The sequence below is a fragment of the Phyllostomus hastatus genome, unplaced genomic scaffold (genome assembly GCF_019186645.2).
Source record: "Phyllostomus hastatus isolate PE091 unplaced genomic scaffold, TTU_PhHast_1.1 phas_contig_159, whole genome shotgun sequence".
Classification (NCBI taxonomy): domain Eukaryota; kingdom Metazoa; phylum Chordata; class Mammalia; order Chiroptera; family Phyllostomidae; genus Phyllostomus; species Phyllostomus hastatus.
In genome coordinates this window covers 9392022-9406089 of record NW_025333640.1, presented here as the reverse complement: position 1 = coordinate 9406089, position 14068 = coordinate 9392022, and the positions used below count along the sequence as shown (strand labels likewise).

At 36.1% G+C, this 14068-nt stretch overlaps 1 pseudogene; it reads left to right on the top strand.

Annotated features, from left to right (window-relative positions):
* The first annotated feature begins 5194 nt into the window (after window positions 1-5194).
* LOC123813938 overlaps window positions 5195-14068 on the top strand; it is a 34121-nt pseudogene continuing 25247 nt past the window's right edge.

Below are 14068 nucleotides of genomic sequence, written 5' to 3'. Positions count from 1 at the left end.
CTGTCTGGATCCCTCATTTGATCTCCAGGCCAGTTACCAGTTCCTTTGAATCTACCCTTTTCATGCTAATCTTTCTGAACATGGAAGTCCTGTCCTAAAACTTAATTTCTTCTCTTTGGAGTCCTGCTTTCTTCCCTCAAATCTGCCTGCCTATAACCCCTTGTATCTCACCTATCACAGACTCCTCTCATATCACATGTTATCAAGCTACCAAAACATCTGTTTCAGGCACATCTTTTTGACTTAGCTTGCCAAGAGTGTCTCTGATCAACTCCTGGTGAGGTCAAGGAGTTCCACTGCCTGAGGGCTACCAATGCATTCTCGGAGTCCATAGGTCCTCCCATCACTGTGGATTTCAGTGAAATACCACACAGTAAAGCTTTCCCAGTGGCTGCCAAAGCATCTGGGATGACAAAACCAGAAATGCAAAGGGAATGATCACACCATGGGACAAATTTTAACCAACATGAAATAGGAAATAAGAGGAAGCTTAGAAGATATAGTCTCTCTTTCTTCATTCCAGTGGCCTGCTCCAAAGCACAGATTTTGCTATAGCTTGTTTAGAGTAGCCCCAAATGGAAATTTCTGCTCAGAATGTTACTGGTTATCTTTGAAGCTCACAAGAAAGCAATGGCCACAGAAGTAATACATCATTTTCAGTTATTTGCCACTCTTCATCCTCATTTACCTTATTCCTCACTCTTGTTTCCCTGAGTTTTTTACCTCCCAATGGAAGCATCAGCACTTGATGATTCCTATTCCTATGAATATTGCTGTCCCCCCAAATTCATATGTTGCAGTTCTAATAACTAATGTGATGGTATTTAGAGAGAGAGCATTTCAAAGATAACTAGGGTTACATAAGGTATTAAGAGTGGTCCCTCATGACGGGATCAGTGCATTTGTAGGAAAAAGAAACCAGAGAGGACACAGTAAGAGGGCAGCCATTTGCAAGCTGCAAAGAGAGTCCTCATCGGAACCTGATGATATTGGTACCCTGAACTTGGACTTCCAGTCTCTAAAACTGTGAAAAAAATCTATTGTTTAAGCCACCTAATACATATTTTGTTATGTCAGTCTGAGCTGACTAATATGTTTAAATCAGGGTCTATTTCCTAGAGAAACTGGGCTAAGCCAGCATCCATGACTTTATGAATATTGGACATCCATATTACCTACTGCCTATTAACCTCAGTCTCTGGCCCAGCTCCTGGTGTTTTGTTGTGTTCAGCAGAGCTCTCCTTGTTTCTATTATTGAAGGGACTATCCTGCAGCTCATGCCTTGTGCTGGCCTATATAAATGGTCTCCGAAATCCAGCTCTTCGGGTTCAACTCAGTGGAGGGTTTTGAGTCCAGTTCTGCCAGCCTAACAAGAAAAACCTGGCACAGGCCTTGGAAAGAAGCTCTGTTGACTCATACCCAGAACTTCCAACCCTTAGTATTCTGGCTGACCTGTAGAGAGAATAATCTATAAAAGGAAGCACTTCTTCTTTTTTGACATTTTTTTGCCCTCTGACTCTGGCTAGCATTCCTGAAGTCTGACCATATACACTCTATCCTGTGAGTAAATACTATTACTTGTTACCAACATACTGTTCCTCCTGCTGTGTTGATCAGCAAGTTCCTTGCACAGCATTGATGATGAACTGCAATGATGAACTAATAGTTTATAATAAATGGGCTGTTGAATGGAGCATTTTCAGTCTGTTTTGTCTGAAACTCTAAAATCTAATAATGGTGGCCAACTATCCCACATCCTAAAACAAAGTATGAGGCCATATAAGCTATACTTGCAACGAAATGCATTAGTTTTTCTAGCCTTTGCCCATTATTCAACTTCAAAGTATAAAATTTTGAGATTAAAAATTCTGAGTGCAAAATGTTTTGCAGAAGGGTGTCAATATTCTACACTTCTTGGGAGGGAAGCTGAACAAAAGAAAGGATGTTAAGACAATCACTCTGCTTTTGAGAGATGTAGGACTCTCACAGAGAAATACGGCGGTGAGAGGCTGGCTGAAGTTGGCAGAACCAGAGAAAAGATTGCAGTGGGAAGTAATTGCCTTCAAACTGCAGTGGAACAAAGATATTTATGGACCAGATGTGACTCCTGCAAACAAAACACTAGCCTGGGATGCATTAAAAATTATTTCACTGAAAAAGATCATTTTGGAGGACTAATTTGATCTAATAAATTAATGGGCCACAGGAGACACCATGGAGTCTCAGAAATAAGAAGACAGGAGACTTTAGGCATGAGGAGGGCTGCAGTAAGGATTCCCATTGGGGACACCCTAAGGAAGTCAGTTTGAGATGCTCTCTAGCAGCAGAGGCACCTATGCCTGATCACATCTGTGCAAAGAGCAGTCAGCAGGAAGGGAAGGAAGTGGCTGTGAAGGAGGACAAATGAGCCCTGCTCTCTTCCCTCACTGCAGCCTTCCCAACTTGTGTCAGACATGAAATTGAAATTGGGTAAGAGTTTGGAAGTTTGATATTGCCCTTGACTAGACCAGTCTTCCTATTTTCAAAGAATGTTGTTGAGGAATCAAGTCTGAGAGTCATCTCAGTTGTGGGGAAAATGAGTTGCGAAACTGATTTGAAAGACCAACGGCAGAAAAGAAAAAAGTTGGTGGCTGGTTATCCCTCCCAAATCCATTTGTTTGGTAAACCAGTAACTGATCTACACCCCTTCTTTCAAGCCTTTTATGTATCTACATTCCAGATAAACTTGAACAAGACTCTTCCGTGTTTAAAGAAGGCCCTGTTGGCATGTGTTCTGAATAATTCATTATTTTCAGGATTGGTCCATGTATTACAGAACTTTTAGCATGAAACATTCTTGCCCATTAAATGTCAATCAAGCTCCCCAATAATTTTGGCAAACACTTCCTATGAGTTCTACCTCTACAAATTGAGAGACATTACTAACTCAGAGTGAATGAATTAATGTTGACAACCTGGCTCTCTTCAAATCATGTGTAATTCCCAGTAACATAGTAAAAAGTGAACCTTGAATGGAAAATTCTAGTGTCTCTTTGCAGTTAATATCTTATATATTTGATAATTTATATCCAAGCAGGAATAAAAGAAGAATCCATTGAACCTCATCAGTTTCCTTGAGATAAGCTGTAGCTCTTGAAATGGAACTTAAACTCCAACTAAGAATCAAGAGGAAATGCCATGTTAGAAATCTTATGTCTCTCCCTCAAGTCCCACCCACACATAATGTGCTACAAAAGTTTGTGATCCGGCCCTAGCCAGTGTGGCTCAGTTTGTTGGTGAGCTGTCCTGTAAACAGAATGGTTGAGGGTTCAATTTCAGGTGAGGGCACATACCTGGGTTTCAAGCTCCATCCCCAGTGGGGGCTTATAGAATAAGCAACAGATCAATGCTTTTCTCTCACATTAGTGTTTCTCTCCCTCTCTCCCTCCCTTCACCTCTCTCTAAAATCAATAAGCATGTCTTTAGGTGAGGATTAAAACAATTTTTTTAAATAAAATTAATTCAATGGTCTTTCTAGGAAAAAAAGTGTATGATCGCAAAGTATCATCAGCAATAATATGGTGAGTTGAAACCCAAGATAGTTATAAACTGAGCACACTAGCAAGTAATGATTTATCAGAGATCATATTTGCTGCAAATATTGCAAAAGAATTTTTAACCTATAAATTATAAATAGGAGTTAACATCAAAAACAGCTTTGTCTGACATTAAGGATTTATAATAAGACTTCTTACAAATGGGACCTAAAAAGATAGTATGGTCAAAAAGTGGGATCAAAATATAAGAAATAAGAAAATGAAATACACACAGTACTACGTCAAGAACAAGATAGATGTTTAAACAAACAAAAAAACCCCTCCCCTACCCACATCTACAGAAAGAGGGGTACAGGAGGAAGAATACATGAAGGAAAAGGAAGAGAAAGAAAAGGAGGGGGAGAGATTAAGTAAAAGGAGGGAAGGAATGGGAGGTAGTACCAGTATTTACACATTAAAGAATTAGCTCTCTCTGTCCCAGGGACTGGAGAGATGCCCTACATCAGTTACCAAGGAGTAAGAATCAGAAAACAAAGGGGATAAGATCAGCACTGGCTATATTAAAAATTAAAATGGTAGAGCCTGAAGGGAGTAAAACTATAGGCAAAAATATTCTGCTCAAGAGGCTCTGGAACCAAAACACTCAAAGGCAAATAGACATCAAAGGGCAGACATTGCAAAGCACACATAAGCCTCCAACACGCCCTCAAAACAGCAGATTTATGACAGTCACTAGCATAAATAAATAAATAGATATGATGACTGTAAAGTAAGTGATCCAAGGAGGGTAGTCCTGTAAACAGGAGCTTTATCTATGACACATTATGGCTGAATGCATGGAGACTCATGTCACAAAGTAGAGAGCAGAACTAATTGCACTGAATGCAACATTTAACCTACTATCACACAAATAATTTAGAAATAAGAAAATTTTAATAAAATGTGCCTTAAAAGCTTCCAAGTTTTATCACTTGGTCAAAAAGTATAATGAGATAGTCTTCCCCAGATTTACCTTACTTTTCTCCCTTTACAAAAACAACTCTGGAAAAAAGAACTATAAAACATGATTTTAGATTAAAATTTTTAATTATGAAATGAACTTCCATTTTCATACAAAAATTGAAAGTGTAAGACTTAGGAGACAGATTGAATCAAAAATTAAAAAGAGGTGTAAATATTAGCCTGTCATCGATGCTGTTTTGCTGGTTACCTATTTACATTTTACCTGTGGGCCCTGTGTTCTTCTCACTCCACCTGTGAAAATGATGGCAGTGTACTAAATCTCACTGAGATGACTTTGAGCAGGCTAATCAGCCTTCATAATTGCTGATGCTAATTAAACACTTACCAAACATTCAGGAGAATTCTAAGCTCCTTACATGTATTCATTTATTTAATTCTCAAAAGACTTAATATGAGATTGATACTATTGTTAGCCACATTTGACAAATGACAGGTGAGAAAACTGAGCTACTAAAAGATTAAATAACATACTCAAGAGTGTGCAGCTAGAAGAGTGAGAGCCAACTTAAAAACCCATCAGGCCTCTCCAGTCCCAAGCAAAGCAACTGTGATCTGCTTGAATGACTAGAAAAATGAGACACACATGGTCTCTTTAAAAAACAAAAGTGAGCTTAGATGTTTGGCTTGGGAACGTCATGACAGGAGGAAGCCCTGCCGAGGGTGAAGAGTGCTGGCCTGGAGAAGAGAGGCACAGCACACCGAGTGAGCTGGAGGCTCCTCATGGTGTGGGCAGTTGCTGTACTGTCCCTTCTCATCGGATGTGTAGGTCTGACACCTACTTTCTTCTGGCCAGAAGGCGTGACAGTGGGAGAAGTATTGAAAATGAAAAATACTATTTTGGGAAGATAGATGGTCATTATGGGGTATAATATTATATAGATGAGTTAAGGCAGAGCTGGGTCAAGTAGAAAAATAGTTTTAAAATATTCTAACATTTCTTATTAAAAACAAAATTGTTTTAGACAACAAGCCCATCCTAAAACAATACCTCTATACTGTACTTTCACACAGTTACGACGCACACAAGCCCTTCATCTCCAGTTTTTTTTCATCTCTAATAACTTTGGGAATTACAAAAGGGTGCAGGAACTGTTTCCTTCTCATTTTACAATTTTGTAAATTGCTCCCTAACTCATCTTATAAAAATTATTGTGATAAAACGTAAATCTATTGCAACTTTATTAAATTAAAACCTTAGAATTCTTTTTCCATTGCCTCCCCAATTTTAAAATTTGCATTTGCTTGTATTATATACCTTAAATATAGATATTACTTTGCCTATTAACACTTCAAGATGCACTAAAGAAGGAATTCATGAGAGCTAAAATTGTTTACCATCATAAAAAATAAATAAATAACTAAAACACTAGATTGATCACCCAATATTTTGCTGATTGTTTGTTAAATGGACAATTTTATAGATATTTTTTGCACATTTTCCATATGCTGGACATAGGGTAGAATACAAGATTAGAGATGGCATGGTGGCCCATGACCTCCAGGAGAGGTCTATAATAAACACACAGCCATCATGGGACAAGGTACGTGACAAATACCTCAGTGTACAACAACAGGTCAGAGAACAAGGGAGGAAGTCGTTTGTGCTGGTAGGCAAAAGTAAATGGGGCAAAGGCAATAAAACTGGAAGAGGCAGGAGAGTAAGTTTTCCAGATTTGCTGAGCTACAGACTATTCTTCAGGAAAAATGGGAGCATAAGGAAAAATGTAAGGTGGATCCAAGAGAGGCAGGGCCTTGAAGGCCACTCTAGAGCTATTTATTATTACACAGATAAAACATCTGGATGGTTGATCTTTCCAACCAGATACTTGGCACTATCCCAACACTGGACTCAAAATTTTAAGATAAAAAGATCAAGAAAACAAAATCTTTGAGTAAAGGTCATGGAATATCTGAATTTGATTTCTGAATTTCTCCCCAAGGGGAACAACAGTCTTACTGCTATCCCTTGAGCCTTACAATGAAAAGAGAGCAAAGTGAAGAAAATAAATACTAACAAAACATCAAAATATGAGATGGTCTATAATAAAATGAGTTTATTCCAATTCTAATTTTCATAATTCTATAGACATCAATATTTTAAACATCCTCTAAAGTGGTACAGTGCCCTCATCCACACACAGGATGTCATGGCACCGACTTCTGGATCAGGATTTTAAATGGTAACTGCACACTGATGGCGCTGAACTTACTTTTTGAGGTTCAGGAATCTTTATTTATTAGTGCATGCACTTAAATCTGTAGATGGAAAGTCGAGAGTTCAATCATAAATTTGGGATGCATGAATTTGTAGGCAGTCTAGAGTTCAAGCATAAATTCTGGAGTCATGAATTTGGCATTGGTTTCAGTCTTACCAAAACGTGTCTTCCTAACTCTAATCCAGTGACATCACTGCGGCCTTCAGAGCTTAATCCCTGAACAGGCACAGTTCCAGCTCTGTGCTGGGAGTTTCTCTCTTTTAAACTGTACACCCTGTATAACCAAGAGTTTGCTTGTGACTTTAAGTGCATATGAAACTCAGATGTTAATCCCATATGCATAAAATGAAAATAAAAATTTTGTGAGCACTTATTTTAGCAACAAAAAAAAAGTTTTCTCTTTCTTGAGTGGGGCACGAGTTAAGGACAATCTGTCACCATAACTTTGAACTCCTTGATCTTGGTATGCTTTTTGGTCTAGTTTTAATGTTTCTTAAACCCAATTTCTCTTGTCTTCTTTAAAATGGACTAATCTCCAATCATCATGGAAATAAGTCAAGTAAATGAAAAATCATAAATTACATAGAGACTCACTAATTCAGCCAGTTTATTTGGAAACAAATGCCTGGGGCTTCAAAGAGAAGCAACCGCCTTAACTCCAATTCATCGTATACATCGGCCAATTTAACTTGCCAGGGAAATGATAGATGATTTAACAGAGTGAGTGGCCAACGCGACTTTCTGCTCTACCCACAGAAGTGATGGGGGTGGGAATGAGATGGGGGTCAGGGGAGGATAGAAAGAGTCTGTGGCATTACTTCTAAATCACGGAACACTCAGGTTAGCTACATTGCCCCCACCCCCCGAGGAAGTATCATAAAACAACACCAACGTTTTCAAAGTTAAATGCTTTCAATTCCGTTCTCTTTTAGTTATACATACTAAAAAGCACTTCTAGGAAGTTACAAATCCCCAAGGGCTATGAAATACAAAATTAGATATGTGCCAATGAGAAAATAATTGAAACTCCCTTACAGTTTCAGTTACATTATTAGAAACAAAAACCACAGGATATCAACAAGAACAAAAAAATGAATTCAAGATGTAAATGGCATTTATCTTATAGCCATTTGGTGGTTTCCAGGTGTAAATTGCTTTCATCATGTTTATATTATGACCTAGTCCTTGGAGATATAAGAGATAGATATTATTGTTCCTAGTTTTTGGAAAAAGAAAACTGAAGAATGGAATGTTCTAATGATATACACAAGGCCACACAGCTAAGTAGAAGAAAACAGATATCCACAATCATTCCAACTTTCCACTATAATTTACTAATTATTAAAATGCAAGTGGATAAAAGGAGGTATAAACAATAAAGTATTTTGTAGAAGCCAAGATAATACTCATATATTTGTTCATTTAAAAGTGATTCCATCTGCCCCACACTTTATTATGAAGTAGTAAATAAGGTAAAATAAAAAATAAGATATAGTTTTAAATAGGTTGTCAAACATAGAATTTTAGAGTGGCAACTAGTTAGAAAAATTTGGTATCTTCTCACTATTTTTACCTCTGTATCATTTACAGAGTTATTTTATTTTTCCCGGCTCATCCTATTTTACTTTTTCTGAGGATATCTGGGATAACGATTCTAAAACAAAATTCCATTTTGAATTACAAAGTTTCATTAGTAGGGAAATTTTCTACCAATTCTTACCTTAATATCAAGCAGTTTATTTAAAAGAATAATGTATTATGGACAAAAATGTTTTTTTAAAAGTTAATAACTACTTTATGATGAATTGATAATAGTGGAATTGAGTTAGAATTTTAACTCTTTTTAACTCTAATTTTGGGGCATATAGTATGATTCGACACGTGAAGAAGACATAGTCTAAGGGCCAATTAGGAAAAAGGTTCCTGAATTCTCATATTGATGTACAGGAAGTAGAAAGCAAATGTCAAATATAAATGTAAAACAGGACATCATAAACTATTACAGCAGATCACGAAAGTGGCTCAGTTCAAACGGGCTTGTCTGGGAATTTTGTGCTATCCAGATGGGTCAATTTGATACATGTACTTATATACATCCTACGAGAGTCAACTAAAGTCTCTTATAACTGGAATGTATCACAAGCTGACAGCTTATGAAATACCAAAGTATTGGAATACAAGCACAGTGTGATGAAAATTAGAATAACATACAAACATCAACTTTAATTACTTGTGCATTAATTGAATCCAATTAGTTGTATACTCACAAGGACAAGCATTTGGGCAGATGTCTACGTTATCCGCTAGATATGTAGGCAAAGGCAGAACGATAATTTTATTTTCAGCCACTTTAGGAAGGAAACAGAAAATATAGCAAATATGACAGGCTAATTAAATAAATTAGATATCTTCAATTACTGTGCAGCGTATTATCATGTTAACCAAAGAATAACCATGTATTTTAGGCAAAGTCATTAGAAAACAAAACAAAACAAAAAAGGAATAAAATAATCATGAAGACAATGCAGTTTCTAAATAAATACATAAATAAGAGCCTTGGGAATGAAGATTAAAATAATAAAGTGAAGCAAATATAAAATAATGAAAGATTAAGAGGTATAAATTTTTATGCTTAAACAAGGTGGGGGGCCTTCTTATCTGCTGGTAGCAGCAGTCACGTTCCTTCACATAAAACCGGAAGGATTGCCAAGAGGGATGGCCACCTTTAGCAAAGTTGTAAACAGTTAGGTAAATTAGCGGGGAAACCTGCTGCTTTTCTGCCTCTTTGCTCCCTTCCCTCCTACCATCTTCAGAGCACATACGGAATTATCATAGCACATGCGCCAGAACTTTGTTCCACTGGTGCTGCTTATGTGTAATCTATTTCTGTTCAGTGTATACTGAATTTACACCCTGACCCACAGAGCTGGAGAAAATCCATTTCGTTAAGTCCCTTCATGTTTAGTGATCCTAAATAAACTACCTTCAACAGACTATTCCTGTGCCTGTGTCCAGATTTAAAGCCATGTAACACCTGGACTTTGTGAGCTTAACCTGCTGTGACAAATAAAAATAAATAAGAAGGTTTCCCGTAGTTGACAACCCAGGTGGAAGTTTTACTACAATTTCCATCGGTCATGGGACAGGCTTCAAGTGAAATAAACTGTATTTACACACGAGTGTGTTCAGAGAGGTGGCTGCAGTACAACTTCACACAGTCTCTGAAATGTGCAAAGGAATCTATAGGTATAAATAAACTGTGAAAATAAATCCCCTTGTTCACCTGAAATTTTTATGTATCTGTTTACATACATCTTTTCTGTATGTAGACAACTTGGAGCAAATAAGTTGTTCCCTAATATGGGAGGCGGGTATGTGGAATGATCTGGGCATTGTATGTTGAATGACATACAAAATGCCAGTATTGCACACACTTGCTCCGATCTGTATCTCACATGGATCTGTGGCCTTAGTTTCCCCTTTATTCTGACTCACTGAATTGATGGTGTGGGATAAGCGTGACAATTAAAACTTTTGAAAATACTTTATGAGGCCAAAAACAAACAACCCTCATACAACTACAACCTAAGATAAAGAAAAGTCTAGGATTTGAATCAAAATCTCAAAAGTATTTTTAACTAACTAAATTTCTTCCAAGAATATGGTGTGAATGCCCGAAATAAGCAAAAAAAAACATTTATGAGAGAAGACTTAATAGAAAGATATAAAAATTTATTATAAAGCTACTATACTTAATATAAGTGTGATGATATTAACCCCCAAAATAAAACCAAACTCAAGTCCCAAGAAACAAAAAACACTGAAGAAAATTAAAATATTGTATATAGTAAGGATGGCACTTAAAGGTAATTGGAAAAAGATGATTTAGCCATTAAATAATGTACTGGCTTTTCAGGAAAAAATGAAGTTATATCTCCACTTCTACCAGGAAAAAAACATGGTTTAACCATATAAACCACTTGTATAGTTTAATAATGTTAATGTTTAAGAAGAAAAAAAGCAACAGGAAAAGACCAAGAAGAAAATATAGATGAATATTTATCTGAGTTTATGGTGTAGAAGAACTTACAAGTTCTTAAAACATTATAACATACATATCATATCAGTGAACACGGTCCTAACTAATAAAGAACTACAAATAAATGAAAAGACAAATATACCAATAAGATAATATACAAAAGTCAGGGACAACTTTATATATATATATATTTAACCTAAGAAGTATAAATGAAATACCATCTTGAAGTGTTATTTTATTTGTTACTTTCTCCCTGAAAAATCTAAAAAGTGAAGTAAATAATACCTAGTGCTGTTTGGGTATACAGACACTCTCATATACTGCAGACAGGAATATGAACTATAGCATTTTGAAAAGACAAGTTATCGATATGAATCAAGATCCTTAAAAATGTCTATGCACCTTGGTTCAGCGATTCCATGTCTGGGGGTTAATCATACGGAATTAATTTAGAGATACACACTATTTATGTATAAAGATGGTCATAACAGCTTTATTTATAATAGGAAAAGTAACTTTAAAACTCAGTGAAAAAGATGAGCTGAATAAATTATAATATACACATTAAATGCAATATCCCACAACTATTATAAGTCATATGTTCAAAGAATACTTACTGACATGCAAAATATTCACAGGAAAATCAGGATGCAAAATGCTATATACACCTTGATTCAGATTGTGTTATACACAGAATAACACAGCAATAAGAAAATGTTAATATGAGTCAAAATTCAACCTCAAATTTAAAGAAATTTAAATTTTCTTTTTTACATATTTCTGCATTTTCCAAAATATTTACAGTGAATGTACATTGCTTTTTAAATTTAAAGACAAAAAATCTTTACAAGTCCAGTGTTTGACCACAGCTTCATCAGTTACGTGAACCCTGGTCACCTCACCTCCTTTATCTGTCTTCATTACAAGTACCTACCACCCCAGTTATACATTTCAGAACTAGATATGTAGTGTGCTTAATAGTTTTGAAAAAATAAAAGAATCACTCACATTCAAAGTGGTTTTGTTGTTTTATAAAATAAGCAGACATTTCTTATTCATCTCTGATGCCCATCTGAAAATTAGGAACAAATGCTCAAAAGTGGTCTGGACTTTATGGTCAATGGAATTAGTGTGGAAGGTATGTCTAACTGCAGATCCACGCTATGGCTGCTGATGACAAAAATGCTTCATCCTCCACCAACTGCTAAATAAAACCAAGCTGAAGGAGAATGAGGATGTTGGCATGAAAAAGAAATCTTTCTACAATGTTCTAGATATTTTTGCTAGTAGGAAATATGATTACTGTGATTAAGAAAAAGCAGAAATAGATTTCTTCACTGCTCATATCAATGCATTATGTCTGCAACATCGGATCATGACGGACTCTGTTTCTCAGTCAGGAATCAGTGTATACTAATGTCTCCCTAAGGTGGGTGAGGCAGGTTTTGATATTTAAAGTCCCTCACTGCTGTTTGCCAATGTCTACCCCATATGAAGATCAAAATTACTACATCGGTGATAAGGAAAGGGTAAAACAGGTACATCCAGGGTAACTGGATTTGCAGGATAACTGAAGTATAGTAAGCATTCAATATCATCGATAGGTTCTGTGAATTCAAGCAAAATGACACATAAGGAAACAAATTTTACCATAGGTTAAGTGATATAAAAGAGTTAAGTTCCTAGGGCACTTCATCAACTTTACCACAAAATGACATTGAGCCAAGTGACTTTATTTGAGGACCTGCTGTATCTAGTAGCCAAAAGAGAAAGTTGGGATTGCTGTGTGTTTCAGAAAATCCATGGTTGCATTTAACTGCAGTAGTAATGTTAACAGTAACAGCACACAACAGTATTTACACTTCTAAATTTCAGTCACCTTGACAATAAGGAGTCATATGCTGAAAATTAAAAAGTGGACCCCTTCTTTATACTGTTTTGACATGTTTTTTAAAGATTTTATTTATTTATTTTTAGAGAGGGAAGGGAGGGAGAAAGAGAGAGATTGAAAAACATCAATGTGCGGTTGCTGGGGGCCATGGCCTGCAACCCAGGCATGTGCCCTGACTAGGAATCAAACCTGCGACACTTTGGTTCGCAGCCCATGCTCAATCCATTGAGCTACTCAAGCCAGGGCTCTGATATGTTTTTTTTTAATATTAAAGGGACAATATTAATCTCAGTAGTCATGCTTTTAATCTACCAAGAATCCTTCTTACATTTGAAGTCAGAGGGTCTACAATAGGGTCAAATTGAACAAAAGCATAGAAACATCTATATTTACATTTTTAGGTATGGAATTATAAAAACTAAGTTTCTGAAGTTTGGAAGATTCACTAAGATTAGAATTCAGAGAAGATTTAGAAATGTTAAAATTTCAACTTTGTTGAATATCTAGTCATAGTCTATCTTTAATAAAAATTGGTGACATGTTTTGCATGTTAGAGGAAAGAATAAACCAATTCACCTTTAACATCCTTTCTGATGGCCTGTTATTCAGCCAGTAACTTACAACAGCATTAATTTCCAATAGCAATAATTTACAGTGGTTACTTTAGTTCTCTGGTACAAGCTAATCATATTTGTTTTCAGAAAAAATTAAGCAAGCCATGCTTTATTATTATTTATTGTTATAACATCAACCTCAAAGTATAGTTCTTTGATGAAAAAATTTGAAAGAAAAGGAATATCAAAAAAGGATAATGTCATATTCTATGGTTCCATTTAATAAACTCCTCCCCTTTAAATAATGATATTTCTTTGTGTTTCTTCTGGAAGTTGAGAAACAGTGCACCCAGGGAGCCACCAAAGTGATCAGAGTACCAACAAATTTTCAACAAATGCAACAGAAAATTCATTGAACTCCTCCTATTCAGAAGCTCTCATCTCAGCTGCCTCTTCCATCCATTCTAGTGAAGGAAAATAAATTATCCTCCCAATGTTACCTATATGCTGCTTCTCTCATCCCTGGATTGGAGACTTAACACAGTGATTTGTGCAGAGTTGCATACAGCATGTATTCCAATATAAATTTTTATGTTACATACTCAGCTTTAAGAAAGCAAGCATATTTATTTTGCAGACATCTATGCCTTTTCTTATACATACAAAGGTGGTAGAGGCTTGTTAAGAGTGTTCAACATTTGTCTTTGGACACACCTGAAGAAACCTGGTGTTGTGTAGTGGCAAGTTCAGAGGTAATGTGGTAAGTACTTACTCAGCACATTGAATAATAATGAATTTTTATCATTATT